Below are 14,303 nucleotides of genomic sequence, written 5' to 3'. Positions count from 1 at the left end.
AAAATTATTATATGAAATCTGCATGATAATCATGTAAATGCAGATACGTGAGATTTTTGTTGTTTTCCATGTCAGGCTAGAATACCAGAAGAATGATCTCATTGTCAGGTTGAAGAAGTTTTGGGGAGGGTGGGAAAATGAGAACAAAACCATCATGACAGTCTTATATTGGAATACTCAATTCAGAACTGTCTGAAAGAACAAATAATACCTCAAAATCATGAGAAACAAGAATAACATTCCAATTTTAATTCCTTATAAGAATGTAGGGAAAGAGATACACAGTGTCTTGCCTCTAGGCAACATATTTCAGTGATTAGAACAAAATCTTTTCTGGTTTAATCAAACTTTTTTCCCTAAAAAAGTATAATGGTTCCTAATGAAGGGTGGAACTTACATCACTGTGGCACATACTGGCTTAATTTAATAATAACATATTTTGAAATGCTCTTGTACGTATTTACAAATGAGAAATACCAAAACATGAGTTTTTTCTCCTCAGTGTCTTCCTACAACTATTTTCTTGGGAGGGGGTTATTTCTAAATGACAGAGAATAAGTCCTGGCCATAATGATCTCAGGTGACACCATGCCAAATCCTTTCCTGTTCTATCTGAGGTGACATGACAGTACATTACACAGTGAAGCAGAAGTTACCACCATTGTGACCTGATGAAACCTAAAAAGAATGCTTGAGCTTTTATATTATATTTTTCTGACTTTTAGCCTTCTTCGAGATAAAAGTAGAATGCTTTGATCCAGCATTTTCATTTGCTGCTATCCAGAGAATAATAGGATGACAAAATTACTCTCTAGAATTTTTCCATAACCCCAACAGACAAAGGTATAAAAAACATACTTTGTGGGCATTTTGATGTACAAGACTTCTATTAAAGCATTTAAATGCACTATAAAATAAAAGCATTTATATTTCAATTTTTGCATAAATCTATTGTAACCAGGAAAATAAGTGAGTTTGTTTTAAACCAGAAAACTATAACGGTATTTTAATCTAATATGGACCTTTTTCAAAACCAACTCATATCAATTGAAGGTTGGGACCTTCAGACATTATCCACCACAGTGAACCTACAGGCTTTAATGGGATCATTTGGATAAGATGACCATTTCAAGGTGAACAGGGGTTAAAGGACTGGGTCTCAGATATATGCAATAAAGCTGAGGTACACAAACAGAAGAAATACTGTAGAATAATTTTGTCTTCCTAATATATATGAATATAAAACATTTTTATATTACCTGAAATGTTTTATTTTGCTTATCAATACAGTTGAATGAGAAAATATATTTGGAACCCTTTATTTCTGACCTGCTTCATACTGTTTTCACACCAATGTAATTTCATATACTTTAACTGTATTACTTTTGTTTTTCCTCATTGCAAACAGTCAGACCTAAACTCTTAATATCCCTCAAAATAAATTGCTCATTATTTTAACACCTTTCTGCAGTCAGAGCTTCTCAGCATGTATCACATTTCTATTTCTTAAGTTACAAATGTAAAGCAGTTGGGAGTCTGGCTGATTTAATGTCCAGATTTGCTTAGAGGAAGCAAAGAGGACTTTATGTTTCTCTGTTCACTGATGATATGTGGTATCTGAACTTGTTCAACTATATTTAGAAGGACTTATCAGGCACCATTACTGAGAAGAGAAACACAAACTAAGGCCAAGTCTCAAACAAGGTAATCACAGTTATGCTTGTCCTGCTGGAGGACTTCAACCACCCCGACATCTGCTGGGAAGGTAGCACAGAGAGCTGCAGGAGACAGGCAATGCAGGAGACTTTCAGAATGCATGGAGGCTATAACTTCTTGAGCCAGGTAATAGACAGCTCTACCAGAGGGGATGCGATACCTGGTCTGATAGTCACTAATGTAATCGAGCTAATTGGGAATGTCAAGATTGGAGGCAGCCTGCACTGAGGGGATTGCACATTGGTGGAGTTTGCAGTCCTGAGGGATATGGGTCAGGTAAGGAGTAAAGTCAGGCCCCTGAACTTTAGTAAAGCAAATTTCCAGCTCTTCAAGGAAATAGTCAGTAGGATCCCCTGGGAGAGTGTCTTCAGGGACAAGGGAGTGGAACAGAGCTAGCAGATCTTTATGGAAGTCTTCCATACAGTGCAAGAACTAGCAATCCCCAGGAGCAAGAAATCAGGCAAGGAAGGTAAGAGACTGGCATGGCTGAGTAGGGAACTGCTGGTCAAACTAAAGGGAAAGAAGTAAATGTGCAAGCATTGGAAATGAGGACAGTAAACCTGAAAGAGTATAGAGATGAAATTTGGTTGTGTAGGGATGGGGTGAGGAAGGCCAAGGTGAAGCTGGAACTGAACCTGGTAAGGGTCACAAAGAATAACAGCAACAGCTTCTACAGGTATGTGAATCAGAAAAGGAAGGTCAAAGAAGGTGTATCCTACCCTAATAAAACAACACTGGTAAACTGGTAGCAACGGATGAGGAGAAGTTTGAGGTACTCAACAATTCTTTGCCTCAGTCTTCAATGACAGTGTCCCTTCCCATACCTCTTGAGTGGATGGATAGCAGGATGGGGACTGGGAAAGCAAAGTGCTTCCCATCGTAAGTAAAAATTCGGTTCATGACCAGAGTGTACTTAAGTCTATGGGATCCAATGAGATGCATCCCGGAATCCTGAGGGAACTGGCTAATACAGTTGCCAAGCCACTTTACATGATATTTGAAAAGTCACAGCAGTCTGGTGAAGTCCCAGGTGACTGGAAAAAGGGAGGCATTGTACTCTCTTTAAAAAGGATAAAAAGAAGGACCCTGGTAACTACAGTCCTGTCAGCCTCTGTGCCTGGAAGATTATGGAACAGATCCTCCTAGAAGCTACGATAAGGCAAATGGAAGACATGGGGGTGATTCAAGACAGCCAGCAAAGCTTTACCAAGGGCAAGTCCTGCCTGACCAACACAGTGACCTTCTATGATGGAGTAACTACACCAGCGGACAGGGAAAGGGCTACAGATGTCATTTATCTGGACTTCTGTAAAGACTTTCTGTAAAGCCCCCCCAACATCTTTCTCTCTAAAATGGAGAGATGGATTTGATGGGTGGACTGTTAGATGGATAAGGAACTGGTTGGGCAGTCGCATCTAGAGGTTAGTAATCAATGGCTCAGAGTCCCAATGGACATCAGTGACAAGTGATATACCTTAGAAGAGGTCTGTACTGGGACCAGTGTTATTTAATGTTATCTTTTCCAACATAGTCAAAGGGATCGAGTGCACTCTCAAGAAATTTTCAGGGATCCTACAAGAAGCTCAAAGAGAAATTTTTTACAAAGACATGTAGTGACAGGACAGGGAAGAATGGCTTCAGACTGAAAGAGAGTAGGTTTAGATTAGACGTTAGGAAGAGATTCTTTGCTATGAGGGTGGTGAGGCACTGGAAAAGGTTGGTCAGAGAAGTTGTGGATGGCCCCCTCCCAGGAAGTGTTCAAGGCTACACTCTGAGGAGTCTCATCTAGTGGATGTCCATAACAGCAGGGTTGGAACTAGATGATCTTTATGGTCCCTTCTGATCCAAACATTCTACGATTCTATGAAGTTTAAAAAACCCAAAACAACCAACACTCTCCTTTGCTGAAACAGAGCTGATGTGCTCCTGAGAGCAACTCTGAAGCAGCTGGACAACTGCTCTCCTCAACATGAACTTGAATATTACTACACAGGCTTGGATTTTAAAAGTATGAGTGGGCAATCCAATCCCTGAAAACAGCTATGTGCATACTTAATTTGAGCACAAGTAATTCTGCTGAATTATTGAGTGTTTGGAAAGATGCTGAAACATTTTAATGTTTTAGAAGGTTGAAGGAAAGATGATGAACCACTCAGAAAATTCAGTATTTTATCACCTATTTACAAGATTTTAACAGTATCTTACTTCAAGAGTGAAAACTGAATTATAAATTAAAAAATCTACAGATGAAAAGGCAGGACAGGACATTTGGGGACAGCTGTAAAAATTGAAAATCTCTGTTCTCAACCACTTCACTTGGAAACCTGAAAATAAAAAGCAAATATTTATCTATATCACCTGAAAAATTAAGCTTTTGCATAACACGGCAATTTAACTCATAAAATATGTCACCTTGTGTTACACCAAAATCCTGAGAAAGACAAGGCTACATTGTTTGATATTTGACCTGTAAGTTGCCTACTTCCTAATGCTGTAGACCTTCTGGCAAAAAAAGGAATTATTTTGAATTTCTTAATAAGTTTCCATGTGCACAATTCTTCTACAATAGCACCTTCAACTAAGCCATATGTTTTCTGGATTAAATGAGTGAAATGCACCCTTTCTACAATTACAGATCCGTCTTCCTACCATCATGTTTCAAGCTGTCTTCACATGGGCTCAACTTGCTTTTCAGTCTCCTGTCTCCAGGGGCTAAATTAGGAGGTTTGCCATCTTTCATTCCCTCTAAGCTGTTAGGGAAAGATAAGGGCATTTAAGATAAGGGCATTTAAATCCTGGGTACATGATAGCCCAGGATTTAAAGGATTACAGTAGGAATCCCAAAGAGACTGCAGAACTACCTGCAGCCAGGTAGGCTTAATCCAGGCCAGACATCCTACAAGAGGATCTATGATCAAATAATGGTGCTAGGACATATCCATAAATTTCAACTGTCACCAAAACTTCATGTAAAGTTCTTTCAGAAATAAACGAACTTTAATAAATAATGGCTTCAGGATTTAGTTCTATATAGCAGCAACCATTTGAAGCAAGAGAAAAAGATGTAACACGGAAATCTGCATATTCTCTCCATGGATCTAAACACCGTAGGGAAAGTATTTGCTGAAAATCTACGCTGATGTGAAATAATCAACAACACCTATAGCTTTTGAAACACATATAGGACCTTCTCCACATGCAGAATCTCTGCCAGAAGAATACATTATGGAACGGAATCTAGTAAGTCTAACAAAGAAAAAAGATTATTGTGTCTGACCTGGTTTAAAAGGATTTTAAGTGCTCTTGCTGGTCACTTAATACTTTGGACTCAGTCTCCCACTGGTGTATTTTTGTCAGCCAAAGGTAGAATGGGAAGTGCACCAGTGTTTAATTCCATTTTGGCCTCCTCGTTCCATCCAAGAGCAGGTTAAGTGCAGCATTGCTTGTACAAGCTATATCCATACTTTGGTAATACAGTGTATCAGTACACTGATGCTACAGTAGATATGGCCGTATGCGTAACAGATACACCCATAGTAAAGGAAGATTAGGGAATGATCTTGCCTACTAGAATCAAAACCGACCCTACTACCCAACTGTTGGTTTGCTTTCTGGCTTCTGCTTGGATTCTACATGTGGCTCTCTCCAGAGCAGTTTATTTAAAGACTCCTTGAAAAAGGAGATGTCACAGCATGAGTTTTGGATCCCTCTGTAGTGCATAAAAATTATCACAATTTCTACCTCATAGATCAGAACATCTTAAACTGTAAAAACCACATTCACAAAACACCATGGTCAAAGACTGGATTCAAAGTTACTTGAATCAGTGTAAAAATCTTAGATTCCAATAAGCTTTGAAACCAGAAGCCAACCTTGTGTCATTATCTAAGCCTTCTCTAGCTTCTGAAATGGATCTGTGTGAGTGGTATAAACTAAAGGATAAATCATACACCGCACTACTTGTGCAGACTAGGAGAGGGTACCACCATAAAGTGGGAAACCAGTGGCTTTTCCAGAACACTTGTCTATCTTCTCCAATACCAATTCAGTGTGAAGTACGTGACTCCAGCATTGAGTAGAAAGCCATTCCAAAGACAAAATGAACCAGGCAGATAGTCCCAGGGGCATGATTTTAAACAAAGATAGGTTTTGCCAGCCAAACCAAGTGAAGCAAACAAATGAAGTCAAACTGACAACCCTCATGACAGTAACTTCTAAGTTTTGAGAGTTAATCATGCTGCATTTTGACAGATTACTGATGAAATCTTTCAGATTTGCCTTGTCAGTCATTTATTAGCAGACATCTAATGAATAGCATATAAAGTAGACTTGTTAAGTATAGTGCCTGCTGACAGTTCAATTTAAAAGTGAAGGGTATGGAAAATTCACTACAGAGCAAGTGTCAGTTTTTCCACAGGAAAAGCCTACTTTGTGTTAACAGTCTGCACAGGTCTGGTAGGGCTATTCTCCATCTGTGTGACCCCAGTTGCCAAAGGGATACTACAACAGTTAGCAAGGAAATGGTCAAGCACTCAGGGGAGAGACAGGCAAATATCACTAGAATGACGATATCATATTAATTTCCTAGCTTAGGAAATATAATGAAAAGACAAATCCTGAGGTGTATCAGTTACATTTGAAACTGCTTTATTTCAATTTTTTATTTTACTTTATTCACAGAGGTGAGTTCAGTTTTGGGCTGTGTCACAGAATCACAGAATATTCTAATTTAGAAGGGACCCAAAAGATCATTAAGTCCAACCCTTAAGTGAATAGCCCATATGATTTACGATATGAATTATTATTCCCATTAATTTATCTTTCTGCCCAACATAACATAGTATGTAAATAATATAATTTAACATAAAATTTACAACACAAAATGCGTTTTTACGCATTTTATTTAATAATCAGCTATATTAAATAGTCTACAGTGGCTTCCTAAGAGGAAGAGCTGAATAGTTTTCAGAAAGTGATAGGAAGATGTGAAGAATACTAATTTTCTGGAAAGCATAATTTTTTGAGAGGTACCTCTTTCATATGAGAAAGAAATAAAAAAGGGAGAAACTTCCAAAGCTTGAGTGGATTCAAAACTACTGTTTCTAATGTCATGTTGGAAGGTTCAACACATGCAGAGAGTCCTTGATTCTAACAGTGATTCTAGTGGTGATTAGAAATTAATCATTATTAGAAAAATTAATATTAGAAATCTGTTAAAAGGTGCAATAGGTAAAAAAAGCTTCATACCCTGATGCTGTATATGCGGATGTACTCAGGAAACTCTAAATCCAAGTTTAAAAGAGGATTTCTGGCATAAGATGGACTAAAAGTGTATATTTGGCTGTAAATTATTAACCACATTACTTAGAAATAGTACCATTAGAGGAAAACAGCTATACATATGATTCTACATATGATTCTACATATGCCATTACTACTTCCTTGAGCAGTTCTGCCTGGTGTTTGAAAATAATTAGCAGTTTCTTACCCATTCTCATACTGGAAGTAAAACCACTGAGGCGACTCAGGAGACTGGAGGCCTTTCTAGTGGTCTAGGATTCCTTTCTGAAGCTCAGTATGCTTACTAATAGTAGTTACATCCTATTACCTGTAACATTTTCAATATAGGGAAGGATATTTTATGTAACTTTAGCCAGAAAGTTATATCTGAAGTTTTAATATAGATTTTTCACTGAAGACACAGGTATATGTTGCATGAAAAACAGATGCTGAACAGTAAGGCAAGAAATACTATCTTATACAGAACAGAGAAGTTTCAGCTGTTTCCATGCCCACAGCAGACTAAAATGTGGTCCTCTGAAAAATTACAGATACTAGTACTCCATGACTTTGCAACCTCTACAACCATTATCACCGTGTAGACTGCCGCCAAATTACACTTCCATGTTTAAAATAAGAGTGGCATTTAATACCCGCTGGGAAGGATATGACTGAAACATGGCAATTCAACATCATGGATGTTACAATCTCTTTAGATTTAAATATCTTTCTTATATCTCAAGCAGGATAAAAAACTTGGAGAAGTGAGACTGCAGATATTTATTTGTAAAGGACTTAGTATGCTTCTGAGAATTAGAATTTAGTATCTCAGATCCTGAGGTTACTCTTTTTTCCCCACCCAATCTCTACCCATAGAAAGAGAAAAAAGGTCTTCCTTCATACATCTACAAAAACTAAATGAGGTCATAAGTGTGTCCAATGAAATATGAATTACTTTTAAGAGGTCCCTTAGCACAGAAGCTCATTAATTTAACAAAGGAACCTACAAAAAATCATCCTTCAAAAGGAAGATGTTGGCTCTGACTCTACCTTCAATTCAATGAACTCAGCAACACAACAGCTGCTCCACCAAAAGTCACAACAAATGCTGACCACAGCAAGGTTTCCTGTGATAAACAGTCAAAAGAGTTTTCAGGGACATCTATCTAACAGCTGTGGGCATTGTGTCTTCTCCAGGACTATCACCTCTGCCTACTGTCAAAAAAGAAAACAGGAAAAGCCCTGTAAAAATCAGTTATTTTCCTTTGAAAAATATCCAAGCCAAATAATCTAAGACAAATAAAGTAAACTCTCCAGCATAACTTCTGATATGTACAGCATATATGCTGTACATATCACAAGTTCATAGAGGTAATTGTTCATATTCTTCACAAACCTATAGGTTGAAAATGAGTAGTTAAGAGGGACATGTACTCAAAGGGGGGGAAAAAAGTACTTTTAAAATTTTTTTAAAAAGAATACACAATTTAAAATAAAGAAAGAGTCATACCAACTTAATTGTGCATAGAACTATTTTAAACACTTTGGAAATTTCAATATTAAGCATTCACTGATAGCAAATGCTAGAATTATTTCTACCTGGTGGATTTTTTCTTATTAAAAATTAAAATCAGTTCTTTGTAAACTTTCGCCATTTGCCTTTACAAACTGTAGACAACAAATTATGCAAATCTGCATATTTACATCTAATTTAAGTAGTTGCGGTGTAATTTGGTTTTAGGAGCTTTCTCTGATAGGTAATAGAATGAATGTGCTGAACTCAGTGTCAACATTGTTTTGGCTGAAAGCTGGACTCAGTGCCATTTCCAGAAAGTTATCTGTGGAGTTGCTGATCTTGGAGAGGATTAGAAGTATACACAGAACCAAAAAGTAGCTGTATAAATTCCTCAAAAATTATAAAAAAATCCCAGTAAAAATTGCTGTGCTCACAGAGAGATAAAAAGCAAATTGGATGGACATCAGCAGCCAATCTCATATGTATCCAAACAGTAATTTAAAAATCCACCAACTTCTCTGCCTGAAGAGGCTGCCAAAGCACAAAATCATTCATTAAAACAAATACTTTAGACAGTTTGATAGCCAGATCTGTTACAGCTTTGACAGTCCAATGACTAAAACAAAAAAAACCAAGAGATATTATATGGCACTTAATCAAACTTACCAAGAGTAAAACACACTTCCCTACTTTGCTACTTTAAAAGGACTACAGGACCCCCAAGTTTTTTTACAGCAAACATATTTTTCATCCATTATTTTGTAATTCTGAGGGTCAGATTTTCTGTGAAGTCTTTCCTTCTGCAAATGTTTGTTGTACCAGAAAGATCGGACTAAAACTGTCAATTGCTAATGCATTTCAGAAAAGCTAATGAGCTGATGTAGTTGGTGTGGAGGTGGCTGTACCCCATCTCTTCTGAATCAACAGCAGGTCTGAAACTTCTCAACAGCCGAGACTGGTGGGTCAGTTAAACCTAGCAGCAACTTCAGGTTCATAATTTTATGATGGCTACCATTAAAAAAACCCCATCATACTTCAAATCATTCAAACACATATAAAGATACAGATGTAGTGGAATAGCAGAGTAAATAATTTTTTGGTACTCTCAGTCTGGGATCATAGTTGGCATATAGTTGGCAACATCATAGTTGCCAACATCATAGTTGGCAATAATGATAGTTACTGGATATTTTTCAAGACTTTGTCCCAACAGTCTGAAATCCATGTATGTGTGGCACTGAAAGACTCCCCTTCATATTCTGCAAATCCTCTTCTTTACTCCTTCGTTCTAGTGTGTATATAGTTACATTATGGTCATGATAGCTCTGTCAGATAGCTGGACTATTTAAGGAAAGCCATAACAGTGTGTCTGCTTTTGTTCAGATTTGTAATCCAAATTTATTTAATTTTTTAGATAAAATATACAAGTATCTAATTCCCCATTCAGCAGCTTCAGTCATTTGTAGCCAATTGATTTGCTTGTAGATTATACCAAGCCACTCAAACAAACAGGGTTTTATAATTTGAAGTATTTTATGTAGATGTTACTAAGCAGATAAACATGATGCATTGTTTGTTTCTGGTTTTAGACTTGTCCCTGTCACCTTTCTGGTTTATATGTTTTCTTTCCAACAATGAATTTCAGCTACTATTACCATGTTGGCTGTTATTCATATTTGGTTACCCACGATGACAAATACTGCTCAACTATACTTCCACGAAGTTGCCTATGTGGGGTTTGCAACAAAAGCAAAAAGTGTTCAGAGAAAAATGATTTAGTCACTACAGCTCTTGGAATTTGGTCAGCCTTTGCCTGTTGAAAGATTAAAGGAAATGTATCTTGCTCTGAGTAAGGAGTGAGAAAGGAAGAATCTCTCTTAAAAGTCAAACGTTATCTAAACTATGGATCAGCTTGAATAGGGTTTCAAGATGCAGTTTAGAAGGAACTTGATAGATTTCACATCATTGGCTGAATAATTTATTTTCTGCCAGCCAAAACAATGTTTGTAAGTTGTACTGCCTGGTGACTGATGATGCCAAGGGCAAACAATGAACAGAGAATAAGAGAAGAGACGAAAAGAAGCTCTGCTGGCATAATGAGGAGAAACGGTCCTTCATCATCCTATCAGGGCTATGGCTCTGCAAGTTATAAATCACTGTCCTCTGCCTCACAGCCTGGGATAAGCATAGCACAATAAATTCATTAAAGTAAAGCATTCAGAGTGTTGCATGTACTTTTATGTAGTGACAGGTATGTTTTCCTGACAGCTTTACAGAAATTCCTCTTTTGTTGGAATGTGTCCATGCAGATATAAACTGAGCTGTGTTCATGATACACATTAATATCTAAGCAACAATAAATGTGAAGCACACTTAACGTGATAGTGTAAATCAGTTTCAATACCATTTTGAACTAAACAGTGCTTTTTCACTGCCTTTATGGTAGACTTGGAAGACAGGAGCACTCTACTGGGTCTCATTTCCTTTTGAATAATTTAAACCAAATGAAGATTGTTTTATGATTTGCTGCAATTTGAATCTCTCAAAGTAAGTTTAATAAGAAAGTTACTGACTTAAATTGTCTGTTTGGCAATCAAGATATTATTAAAACTAACTATAAAAAGGGCTCTGGACTTTCGATTTTTGCTATTAGGAATGAATTGTTCTTTGATGAGATTCATATAACACCATCATTTTAGACAGACAGATAGATAGATAGATACATATATATATATATTTACACCTAGTAATGAAAGAGATTCTTTAACCAGTGATGATAATGAACAGTTCTTCATTGAACAGTGTATATCAAAACACCTACGCCCCCTGATGAACAGACCACTTTTTGTATTATTTCTCATAGTTTATTTCATGCATTCAGAATCATGGTCTGCAGGTGAAAAGCGATTTCAAGGCAAACTGTCAAACTGTCTTGACATTAAATCTTATTTATGTTTCAAAATTATTTGTATATATATCCATCAGGTAAAACTAAAATTAACTCCTTTGGCAAAATTTCTCAAACAACTACTGCCACCATGGTCGAATGTATCTATCCTATTTACCATTTCTCATTTCATAAATCAGGAAAGAATTAAACACGTCTTTAAGGACATTTAGTTTTCTCGTGCATATATTTGATTTAGTCTGAAACAAAAACCACGAGAAACTCAGTGTGCAGTATCATAAATCAGTAACACTGATTACTAAATGTCTTCTGTCATTAAGCACTCATAGTAATATTTAAAGTGAAATATAAAACTGTCAACTCAATTAGTGCTTTCATACGAAAATATATAAATAAATTGTTTATAATATAGGAATTGACAGAAAGTTGAGAATAGGTTGTTAAAAATCTCCTATTAAAACCCCAAGGCAATTGGCAAACATATTCTTAGATTTTGGGTTGGAGTACAGTGTACTTTATACTATGGACATCTTTATAAATACCTAAAAAGCTCTGCTGACCCACTGGAACGTGCAGTCATGTAGGCTTCAGGAGCACACATGACAAACTCTGCCAAATCAACCAAAGTTTTAGGAAGATTAGATGGAAAAGATTCAATATCTCATAAGCAGTCAATTTTTTACTGCATACTGCATGTCCTTTGGGTAGCTACCTCTTTGTTTAGTTACTTCAATTTTTCTTTGCTCTCTCTTTGTTTTAATTGAAATGGAAATAACATTGCTAGTAAACCACTAGCTCTGGGCTTCAGATTACCTGTGATCCCAGAGGACTTCTGAAATTCAAATATGGGCACTTGTTCTGAAAATCTCTAAATATGGTGCACTGGGGCCGCAAGGTCTGGCACAGAGCTGTTCGCATAGAGAAGACTACAGGACCAAGGTTACATTACATGATGCAAGTGCTTGTGTTAAATGCTATTTCTGAAGGGAGGATCTAAGCCACCAAAATGTACTTACCTACTAAACACTTTTCCCCACTCTGACGAGCCCTCCTCTGAATGAATGGCAGCAACAAAGTGAAGCTTTAGTTCGCAAGTCCAATTAGGTCATAACTGACTAACGCCTCTACAGACATTTGTTGTGCATAGAGCATAGAAGGGTGCTCTATAGTCTAGCAGAACAAAGAAGCATCAACTCAACCCCTTTCAAACAAAGAAGTAATTTCAGAAAGCAAGCTGGACTTTGTAATGCCTTCTACGAAGGGCAGAGCTCAAAATTCCCCTTGGTGCAATGAAGCCCCATAGGGTCAAATAGTGAGATGGCAAAAATCACTGGATGGGCAGTGGGTAAAAGTGGTGAACACCTACATGGTGAAGGGGGAAGGGAGGAGAGAGAAGGACATCTGTTATCTGCAGGTTCTAAGACATCTAAACTGCTTAATCGCAATCTCTAATATACATGATCAGTGTGCTAACTAGAAATCAGAAGGAGGAGAACTGGTGTGGCTGTGTCTCTTTGAATTAACCAGATTTGATCTGGAGAGAAGGACTTAAAGGCACAGAAAACATGTGGAAAAGTTTCAAATGTGGGGAGACTGATGAGATGTTAGTGGTCATCTCACACAGGCTGAAGTAAAATATCCTTAGAGCTTCTGTGAGATATAGATAATGTCCAACAGCATAGGATATTTCTATATCACTGCCCTTCTAATCCAAGGATTAGAGACCAGAAATCATGAATTGATTGCAATCATTGCAGAGAAACAGAAAACACTTTCACATATTTATGTAAAAAATATTTGCTTCCTCAAGACTAGGAAAGGCTGAGAGAAAAAACACTTGGAAAGGAAAATTTAAACAGAAAAATGCATGTGAACCTCAATACAAGCTATTTATCTTGGGATATTGGGGTATTATTGTCATAGTTCCCCAAACAAGAAGGGATAAGTACAGCTGAAAGCTCTTCTGGCTCTGTAACAAAGTAATGAACAGCAGTTAGAAATACAGTAATCATTTATTGTTAATTGAAAAAAAGAAAAATATTAAAATTAAGAGCAATTAACTATTCTAAAGCATAGAAAAACTGAGAAGGTATGGAAATAAAGGTATGAAAGGAATACTTATAAAAGCACTGAGAACCAAAGAAACCTCAACGGTGACTTAGAATTTTTGGCAAGGTGCTAATAATGACAGAGAGCATGATAAATAGTACCAAGTGTCTAAAGTTCAAGAAATGCGATGATAGCTGAAAGCCATATCAAATTTCCCAACCTTACAAGTCTTACACTATGAAATACTCACGCATGGCCCAGAGCCAGGAGTGCCGTACCTCCTTGCTCTTCCCAGCACAGGAGTTGCAATCCTGTGTCCAGGTATGGGGTTCCCATCATCATGCAAAATCAGTGGGGCGTGGAGGGGTTGTGAACATAGTCAACTGCAGTTTTCTCCCTCCAGGATCCTCTTTCCATGGCTGGAAAATAAAGTGTTTGTGTGATGGAAACAAAACAAGGGGTTGCTCTGTGGTGAGTGGTTTTTGGGTTCATTGTGTTTCTGGTGTCATTTTAGAACAGGGAAAAAAGCGTGGGCAATATTCTCGTTTTATTAAGATGTTTACATAAATACTGAAGCAGCTCACTAAAGCCAATGGGTCTGTATTGGAATATAACTGCTGTGAGCAGAAAATCATATTAATGGCATGGAGACATCTGCTTACAGAGGTGTCATTAGAAAATTATATATTCGTATAATAAATACATGAGACTGGAGAGCATATTTGAAATACCTTGAAATTGGATAGACTGCTTTCTGCCTACATGAGTGGAATCTAAACTACCAAGCAATCTAGTTGGCTTTTAAGTTGTTGTAAACATCAAGACAGAGCAATA

The 14,303-nt window shown here is 37.2% G+C and overlaps 1 long non-coding RNA gene across 2 annotated transcripts in view; it reads right to left on the bottom strand.

Moving 5' to 3' along the window:
- LOC116786034 overlaps positions 1-13,881 on the bottom strand; it is a 41,230-nt gene extending 27,349 nt beyond the window's left edge. The window contains exons 1-2 of one of the 2 annotated variants that reach the window (XR_004356802.1): positions 9,616-9,636; positions 8,047-8,208 (exon numbers count right to left, since the gene is read on the bottom strand). This is a non-coding gene — a long non-coding RNA (uncharacterized LOC116786034). Of the gene's footprint in view, positions 1-8,046; positions 8,209-9,615; positions 9,637-13,719 lie in introns of those variants that run through there. The other variant, XR_004356803.1, reaches the window with a different exon arrangement.
- Between the last annotated feature and the right edge of the window lie 422 nt (positions 13,882-14,303).

This window comes from Chiroxiphia lanceolata, chromosome 4 (assembly GCF_009829145.1).
Source record: "Chiroxiphia lanceolata isolate bChiLan1 chromosome 4, bChiLan1.pri, whole genome shotgun sequence".
NCBI lineage: Eukaryota > Metazoa > Chordata > Aves > Passeriformes > Pipridae > Chiroxiphia > Chiroxiphia lanceolata.
The sequence above is the reverse complement of the archived record's forward strand: the minus strand, read 5'-3'. Positions and strand labels throughout refer to the sequence as shown.